General features: G+C 35.1%; 1 protein-coding gene across 10 annotated transcripts in view; it reads left to right on the top strand.

Moving 5' to 3' along the window:
• LOC144965713 (Kv channel-interacting protein 4-like) overlaps nt 1–10,000 on the top strand; it is a 614,382-nt gene that overhangs the window by 593,881 nt on the left and 10,501 nt on the right. The gene's annotated exons all lie outside the window — the stretch shown is intronic.

Genomic DNA, 10,000 nt, shown 5'->3' on the forward strand with positions numbered 1-10,000 from the left:
CATTATTATTATTATTAATATTATTATTATTATTATTATTATTATTATTATTATTATTATTATTATTATTATTATTATTATTATTATTATTATTATTATTATTATTATAGCCTCCTATTTCTAAGTAGGCTAATACTCTTCAACAGTCGTAACGTCACTTCCTTCCTAATGACGCATGGTAATTTAGTAACACTAGCTCTAAACTATCGGAACAATGGCGGACGCCCGTATGAAATATTTCCCCGGCGAACATAAAAGCGTATCCAGAGGAAAAATAACATAAATTTGATCATGTTTTGACTTTTACACATTCTGATCACAAGGCATATAAAAAGTTCTAGCCAGCATGAAGAATAAAAAGTAATGATTTTCTTTGTTTAGAACCAAGATGGCCGCCGTTGCCGGGCGGCGTGACATCAGTCTACTGAATCCAATTGATGGTTCGCCCGTAAGTAAGCATTAACCAATCAGAATGCTTCCTACAATTTACCCCGTTCCGTCCCCTTGGCTATTTATTTCCCATCAACGAAAAGGCCTGAGCTCCCCTTGGTAGGTGCCAAACACACAAACATATTGCCCAATAAGTGAGTATTTCTCACCTTATTTTGAAACAATGAAAAAGGAATAGCATCGCAATGCTTGACAACAGTGCATTTTTTCCAATCATCTGTGTTCAATTTGTGAATGATGCTCAGGATCTGTGGGGTTTTGGCTCCGGGTGATAGGCAAGTACTTTATGTGGCTTATGGGTCTTCGGATCACATTCATCGGTTGATTTCAAGGGCAAAATATAGATAGTTCGAAGATGACGTCACTCAGGCCTTTGTTATTGTTTTTGCCATCCGCGTTTGTGAGTTGTTCTCACTAAACTGTATTAACCAGACTATAAAAGTTCATGGTTACACAGAGTTTGTGTGTTGGTCCGTTATACTTCCGGATGGCAATGTTGTGAACACCTTGGCCAAGCGCATTCTATCTATACTTTATTTTAAATTTTCGAGTCAAAAATAAAACCACGGATATGTTTATTCGGCTAGTTTTAATAAAATATACGACATCTGATAATAATTTCAAAAGTGTATGCACTGTATGTTGATTGAAGAACTCGAGACTCATACTTTAAAATTATTGTTAAAAAGGCATCCATGTCCATAGCTTGGTCACGGAGGAACCAGCAAGGAACCACCAATTAGATTGGAAACTAGTACCGAAAATGCAGCTTGAACACGGAGCAGATCCTGATACACTGCATTACCTCATCTACTCAACCATTACCCCCCTTAAAGCAAAAACAGACCAAAAAAAAAAAGAAAAGAAAAAAAGAACAAGAAAAGAAGAAAAATGAAATTCCTTTAAAAGGAACTTGAAAATTACAATAATATCATTAAACAGTTATCTCCCTTACTTTCACAAAATGTCTTTAAGCAGTAATCTGCCTAACTTTCACAAAACGTCTTATTTCATTTAGGCCAAAAATATTAATTTTACCTCCTATAGTCCAGTGATGAATAAAAAGCCCCTGCTAAACTTCTCAAGAATCATTTTTAAAATGAAAGTTTTTTTGTTTCTTTTTAAATCTCATGTTTGGAATTTTTTTGAAAAGATCAGGGTCTGCCTAATTTATCAGTATTTGAAGTGAATTTTACAGTGAATGACATAATCAGTCGGATGGTGAAAAGGTTTGAACTGAGATATTGCCTAGTTTAGTTCGAAGGTAATTTTTTATCAAATTCTTGTCTTAAGTGATTAAATCAACCCTTTTTTTGTACATCTTCTGGAAATATCAAAGCTTAATTTCATTTCTAAATATTTTTTACAGCTAGTCAAGTTGAAAAGTTATGAAATTTGAGAAAAGTTGCTGAATACCTTTTCCAAACGTCTAACCATAAATTCATGAAAAATCACCTGATTTACTCCAAATAAAGATTAAAATGCTCTGGGGAGCATATTCTTTCAGAAAAAGCAAAGAATGCAAATCCTAAATTTTCACCTTCCCACTGATTATGTCATGTAATGACACAAATTAGAATTTTCTCTAAAATGTTTTTAAAAAAACAAACTTATGTCACCGTTGAAAGACAGGGGCTTGCTTGATCCGTTGAGCAAAATCCAATTAGACGTATCGTGGACGCTTCGCCAACTGATCCAATCACTTCCTTACTGTCTTGAGCTTTTATATAGAGCAATATCCGCGAAACGTGCTCAAAGCGCTTTGTAAAGGGTCTTTGGTCAACAGCAACACGTAACACGTAGAACGAGTCATGACGCCTGCTTGGCGATATTACAATATTTTTTATATATATATAAATTACATTTTTTTCCGACAGAGACAACGCTATTAACGGCCAAGTACTCATTTTTACACTGAATACGATGAGAGAATTTGAGTAAAAATCCTTTTCCAAGGACTCAACCATGCGTCGATCAGAGTGGCCTCGAGCCTCGGACCTTCCGATTCGAAGGCGGGTTTCATACCACTAGACCACATAGCCGAACAGAAGCAGGATTAATTAACCCTCTCATTGCCAACTACAGGAAAATCGTTACATTTGCTGCGATACACAATGAATATTCAGATTTTTTAAATCACAAAATTTGAAAAAAAATCTTTATTATAGCTATAAGAACTTTATGTTGTTTTGTAAAGCTAATCTAACTGATTAATTGTATGTATAGTACTTACTTTTTACTATTGAGTTTGAGTGATAAATAATAGTAATAAATTGCGCTTATATACAATCTCGAGAATAAAAAGAAACATGAAATCATAACATACAAATAATATTAACGACAGGTCTATGCATATATGCAAATATACATATATATATATTATATATATATATATATATATATATATATATATATAATAAAAATACAATGAAAAATGTGTCACACGTAAAAGGGACATAAATAAATAATCAATTTTTATGTTGAGAAAGTAGACGTGACATTTCGGGAATAATTCTGAAAAGAACCGGTAAGGAGAGAGTTAATTGAAAGCACTCGTTTTACACCCTGATACAAGCAACCTCAAACAAAAATTAAGTTTACTAAATTGACACCCTTAGCAACCGTCACAAGTGCAAATATTTTGTTCCTGTAAAATATACATCATAGAAATAGCATTAAAACGCCGAAGTTCGAGTTTACTCTAACTTGATCAAATGAAACAGAGTTTTGAAAGATTCTATATGTATATCCTTGTTTAATTAGGTCAAAGGTCACAGAGTTCATGCGTCATACTAATCAACCTAAAGCTTTATTTTTATGCAATTGCCAACAAACAAAAATTAATTCCGGGTTCAAGCTCCACGCGAGGCTGATGACTTTCATTGAGTGTTTGAAAGTGGAGATATGATTCGACCAAATGATATTACTGCAAGTGTTTATTGCTCTATATAAATACTCTAATTAAATTGATCAATTAAACAATAAATATGTAAATAATCACGGGGGGAGGGGGGGGGGGGTTGGAGCTCCTCACTCCAGAAAATTATCTAATTATTTTCAAGAAGCTATCCAAAATCTTGTGGAAGTCCCAGATAGATATCTGAAATCCAGTGCCTTCAGCTTCTATAGATAGAATGCGCTTGGCCAAGGAGTTCACAACATTGCCATCCGGAAGTATAACGGACCAACACACACACTATGTGTAACCATGAACTTTTATAGTCTGGTTAATACAGTTTAGTGAGAACAACTCACAAACGCAGATGGCAAAAACAATAACAAAGGCCTGAGTGACGTCATCTGCATACTATCTATAACAAGGTACCGTTCAGTGGAGTACCAAAAGCCCCATTCACGATTTCAACTCAGTCGTCATTTATTTTCCCACTGTCTGTGAAAAGGCCTACCTTTGATTGTTTTTTTAAGCCACCAATGCAGACCATTCTAAGAGCAGTCTAAAACTTGAGCTTTTATATAGTGCAATATCCACCGATCGTGCTCAAAGCGCTTTACAAGGGGATCCTTGCCAACAACAATACTGAACATGTTGTAGGACGACATATTTTATTGACGCCAGTTTGACGACATTATTGCAATTTTTTACGACAGAGACAACGCTGTTAACGGCCAGGTAATAATTTTAGATCTGAGTACAGTGAAATAATGTGAGAAAAGAGTCTTTTCCAAGGACTCAACTATACGCCGCTCAAAACCGGTCTCGAACCCTGGAGATTCCGATCTGTAGGCGAATGTCATACCGCTAGACCACGTGGCTGAAACACTCAATGAATCTTTAGAATACCTCATCTGCGGCAATACATCATAGGTAGTTTATAAATTTCAGGGGGGGGGGGGGGGGGGGGGGGGGTGATGAAAGCACCTTTCTGGAGTCTTGTCTCGTCCTACTTATTAAGTGTTGCTGTTGGCTTGGCGTGACCCCTTTTTAAGTGTTTTGAGCACATTTATGGAATATTGCAATGCATGAATGCTCATATATCAGTCAATATTGCCTATCAATATTTAAAATCTCGCCTATACGCTAAAATGTTGTTTGTTTGGTATTGATTTTAATATGTTTGTTTTCTTTCTTTTTTCATGTTTTTTTTTTTTGTTTTGTTTTTTTTTTTTTTGTTTTTTTTTTTGTTTTGTTTTTTTTGGGTTGTTTTGGGGTTTTTTTTTGGTTTTGTGGGTTTGTTTTTTTTTTTTTTTTTTTTTTTTTTTTTTTTTTTTTTTTTTTTTTTTTTTTTTTTTGGGGGGGGGGGGGGGGGGTATTTGTTTATTGGTTTATATTGAAATGCAATATGATATCTACGTAGAAAGTGAGATAATTTACGTATTAACAGCCAAACGTGAATAACTTAAGTCGATATTTGGTCTTGAAGTTGTATAGTTGTTTTGTTTTTTTTTTTTGTTTTTTTTTTATTTTTTTGTTTTTTTTTTTTTGTTTTTTGTTTTGTTTTTTTTTTTTGGGGGGGGGGGGGGGGTTCTGTTTTTGTTTTGTTTTGATTTCTTTTTTTTTTCGTTATTTTTAATAAAATGTTTTTGTTTGTGTTTGTTTGTTCTGTATATATTCTTAATCTCCGGTTTGTTCAACCAGCTATAAGTGGATAGCTGGGTATACTTAGATCTGACATTTGTACCTTACACATAAAAGTACTGCGCCAAAAAGCCTAACCAAGATCTTCTTGTAAAGCGCTTTGAGCACATTTAGTGGATATTGCGCTAAATAAAAGCTCAAGTTTTTGTTGTTTTTAAAGGTGACGTGACAAGGACATTCCTTATGATGTCATTGACCGTGGTCATTGTCCCGATACGATAGCTGGACAATCTTCAAAGTTTGTCTCAGACATGAGACATTTTCTACCTTTTTCTCTGGTAATAGGATTAGTTACGTCACGCTCTCTTCTTAAGCTTATTTTACTTCATATAATTTTGTCATAATTCTCAAAGGCGTCAGCGACTTCTTCTTCTTCTTCTTCTTCTTCTTCTTCTTCTTCTTCTTCTTCTTCTTCTTCTTCTTCTTCTTCTTCTTCTTCTTCTTCTTCTTCTTCTTCTTCTTCTTCTTCTTCTTCGTCTTTTTCTTCTCCTCCACCACCACCACCACCATCATCATCATCATAATAATCATCATCAGCATTATCATCATCATCATCATCATCACCACCACCACCATCATCATCATCATCGTAATCATCGTCAGCATCATCATCATCATCATCATCATCATCATCATCATCATCATCATCGTCATCATCATCATCACCATAACCACCACCACCATCATCATCACCATCATCAACAACCATCAACAACCATCAACAATATATATAGTAGTCCAAAATTCTCCATCCAATACCATTCATCTAAATACCTTACACATAAAATAGCCTAACCAAGACCTATTGTTTTCTAAAAAAATCTTCCTTCAATCTACACAACAACAAAGCACTTGATAGAAAGAGATAACATTCGGTATATTGAAACCGATTCATTACATCAAACACATACATCGATTACCAAGCAGGAGGCATTGCTTCTCTGACCCATTAGACTTTTCTGACGTACTCTGGAAAAAAACTCTTAATTTTAAAAAAAAAAATTTGGCCACAAAACTGTCATTTAAAATTATATCTATCCATTAAATTGACGTTAAACTAAACAAATAGTCTTAAACCCAAGGCTTCTTTGAATATTTTAAGTTTAAGAATTTAGGATTACCTGATGATGATCCCAATTCGTCGATAATAGAACTGAATGTGTTCTGGCTAAAATGAAAATAGTGTGTTTTGTAGCTTTCAGTAGCAATGTCCCAATATGCCATTAGGCCAGGCTAAATGGACCTCCATGTATAAATAATGTTTATGTTATTATTGTGATTTTCCACCCGTGGCTATTTCTTACCACTTTTTGTTGACCGATGTTAAGTTGGGAATATGAATTATTATGATATCAGTGATGCTAATGATGTTGATAATGATGATGATGATGATGATGATGATGATGATGATGATGATGATGATGATGATGATGATGATGATGATGGTGATGATGATGATCATATAAAGATTGAATGAAATGAGCCTCAACTTTCCAATAAAATTCTAACCCGAGACTTCAAGATATGTTAAGCTTGAGATAGTTTTGAAAGCTGGAGAGATCATCCATGTTTAGCTTTACCATGTTTAGTTTTACTCTCTCATTTCCGACCATTTTCTGGATTGTTCACGGAATGTCATACCTAAAAAAATCAAAAGAACGTGAGCTTTTATTTAGCGCAATATCCACTAAACGTGTACTGACCAACAGCAACACGTAACTTGCAAAACGAGACATGACGCCTGTTAGGCGATATTACAATTTTTGTTCCAACATAGACAATGCTGTTAATGGCCAGATACTCATTTTACACCTGAATACGGTGAGAGAATGTGAGTAAAGAGCCTTTTTCAAGGACTCAACTATGCGCCGAGCGAGGCTCCAACCCAGGACCTTCCGACCTGAAAGCGAGTGTCATACCATTAGACCACATAGCCGCACCTACCCAACACAATTATTGATTTATTTTATTTTTTCACTCAAAAGCATTAAGTGCATACGATACATAGTTTTTTGCAGCAAATTAAGTTATATAATAGAATAGTAAGTTCTTTTAAATGATTTTCAAAATAATTTTTTTTTCAAATTTTGTTCTGTATTCAAAACAGATCTGAACGTGGAAAATGTTGATTGCATCTTTACAAATATTACGAGTTTTCTATATAGTTGGTAAGAAGAAGGTTATAGAATCTACATGCGGCTATGTGGTCTAGTGGTATGACACTCGCTATCGGATCAGAAGGTTTTGGGTTCGAGCCTCGCTTGGCGCATAGTTGAAACCTTGGAAAAGGCTCTTTACTCTCATTATCTCACGGTGCTCAGGTGTAAAATGTGAGTACCTGGTCGTTAATAGCGTTGTCTCTGTCCGAAAAAATTGTAATATCGCCTAACAGGCGTCATGTCCCGTCCTACGTGTGAATTGTTGCTGTTTGCCAGGGACCCCTTGTAAAGCGCTTTGAACACGTTTAGTGGATATTACGCTATATAAAAGCTCAATTTTTTTTTACATAGAATAAAATGTACGATTTCCAATGTACAAAGCGTAAAATCTGTTTTATTTTCTCTAAAAAAAAATTCTGCGGTACCAAGTCATAGGACAATTGATTACGATATTTTCAATTTGGCATTTTCTCGTGTTCTTGTCTGTCCTTTGTACATACAAATGCTAATCCCTATTTGACATAATAATGTGAGCTATCTGGCCTGTACAGTGTCTCTGTGTATTTGCCAACACCACCAACAAGAATCGGGGTGATCGCCCACCCAATGTAATTTGATCTGTTCCAATCGATGTTGCGGTCAGCACGGTAAACACGAAGACGAACGAAGCTAGTCTCCGAGGACGTGTACCGCCATCAATAACAGCCAAGGTTCAATCGGTTCCGGAGCACGAATCGAAAATGTTTTCTCTTTATCTTCTTCGCGTAAAGAACATAATTAAGAAATCTTTGCTTTGCAAAAGGAGACATTACCAGGAAAGTCTTTAATGAGAAAATGATGACGTCTTTTTTTCTTTTTTTTTTTTCGTATTTTTTGTTGTTGTTTTTTTTTCATCTCTTCCCCCCCCCCTTTTTTTTTTTTTTTTTGGGGGGGGGGGGGGGGCGCTCGATGGTATACTCAGACTATCACGCGAAATGCCAGGATTTAAATTTGAGAAAGACCAGAATTCCTCCCAATCACCTATTCACTTTTTATTCGACAGTATCTGAGTTTGGTTCTGGTGGAAAGTATCTTCTCATCGAGCAATTTCTTATCCTAAATGGCAATATACGCCTATTTGCCCTAAATGGCAATATACGCCTATTTGACGCTCGAGGTACCTAAATGTTTGCTCAGAAGAAGTACTTTTCCTTTTGTTTCCTCAACTTGGACAAGACAATGCGAGATGAAAAGAGTGAACTTATAATTTTTTTTTTCACACGAAAGACCTTAAATATATACGTACTTCAACATTTGTGTATTTGTACATTATATGTGTAAGTGTGGGTGCGCGTGCGTGCGTGTTTGTTTTTGTCCAACGAAAACGAGAGTTGTTTGGTTCCTATAATATTATAGAAAAGGTATAGCGTAATGGCAAAGTTTCGATCGTTTATTGCTTGGAATGGGGAAGTCTGAAAATGTTAGGCCCATTAGTCTGGCATGCATTCTATGCAAGGTAATGGGTCAATTTTAAAGGATCTTATTACTGAATTTCTGAATATTTACAAAGTATTTAGAGAAAGAAAGTCTTACATTAAGCAATTGTTACAGGTTATAAAAGACTTAACAATGTTCCTTGATAACGGGAAATGTGTTAATGTTGATTACCTTGATTTCCTCAAGGCTTTTGATTCGGTTCCTTGTGAAATATTTTTCTTTAGACTAAAATCATATGGAATTACTTTGAGGTTTTATGAATGGATAAAAGATGTTCTTTAAAATACAATTCAAAGACTGATGATAAATGGGAAAATGTCTGACTATAAGGATTTTATCATGGGTGTTCCACAAGTGAGTTTATTGAGTCCATTGCTTTTAATACAATATATAAATAATCTTCCGGTTGTTGTTGATACTACTTGTAAATTATTTATAGATGACTTGAAAATATATGGTTATTATAGTATTCAATAGTGGCTTCTTGAGTTTAACACATCTAAATGCAAGTTACTCGTCGAAATTGGTTTAATGAATCCTTGATAATATTACTGATAAATCACTTTTTTCATACCAAAGGCATTAAGGAATAACATCCTAAATTAAGACTTTAGCCTTGTTGTCTTATATTGTGTTAATATTGTCATTGGCTCTTCTCTATTCAGCCGTACACTGGAGAGAAAAAAACCTTTATTTAAAATTTTGGCCAGAAAAGTCGCCCTTCAAATATCGATCGATTAAAATGACCCTCATCTTGTAAAAGCTATCAAAGGTGGGCCTTTATTAAATTCCTAAGTGTGAGAATTTTTTACATGATGAGAGCCATTTTGACCGATCGATAATTGAATGACGATAGTTTTCTGGCCAAGATTTTAAATCCGTGTTCTGTTTTGTTTTGTTTTTTAGGGGGTTTTTTGTGTGTGTTTTTCTTTTTTTGTTTATTTGTTTTGTTTGTTTTTTGGGGTTTTTTGGGATTTTTTTTATTGGCGGGGGGGGGGGGGGGGTTCAGAATAAGGCAGTATTGTCCTCGTTCATAAACCCTCCTCCCCCCCCCCCCTCCTTGTACCCCCTCCTCCCTACACACACATACCTCGCCCGATCGCATGCCTCCATGCCTTTCTTACTCAATGCCAGATGAAAGCATGTCCGAAGACAATTCTATTCATCACAAAAATAAACAATTGCCTCATTCTGGAGCCGAATTATATAGACGTTTCTTGGAATATTTTATTTCTTTCCTCACACGACCACACACTTCACTGCCTGACATTTTTAATGCCAGAAGAAATCATATTATATGACAATTATCTTAAACACA

This window comes from Berghia stephanieae, chromosome 2 (assembly GCF_034508935.2).
Source record: "Berghia stephanieae isolate SIO BIC M18660-M18661 chromosome 2, UCSD_Bste_1.3, whole genome shotgun sequence".
In the NCBI taxonomy this organism is placed as follows: Eukaryota; Metazoa; Mollusca; class Gastropoda; order Nudibranchia; family Aeolidiidae; genus Berghia; species Berghia stephanieae.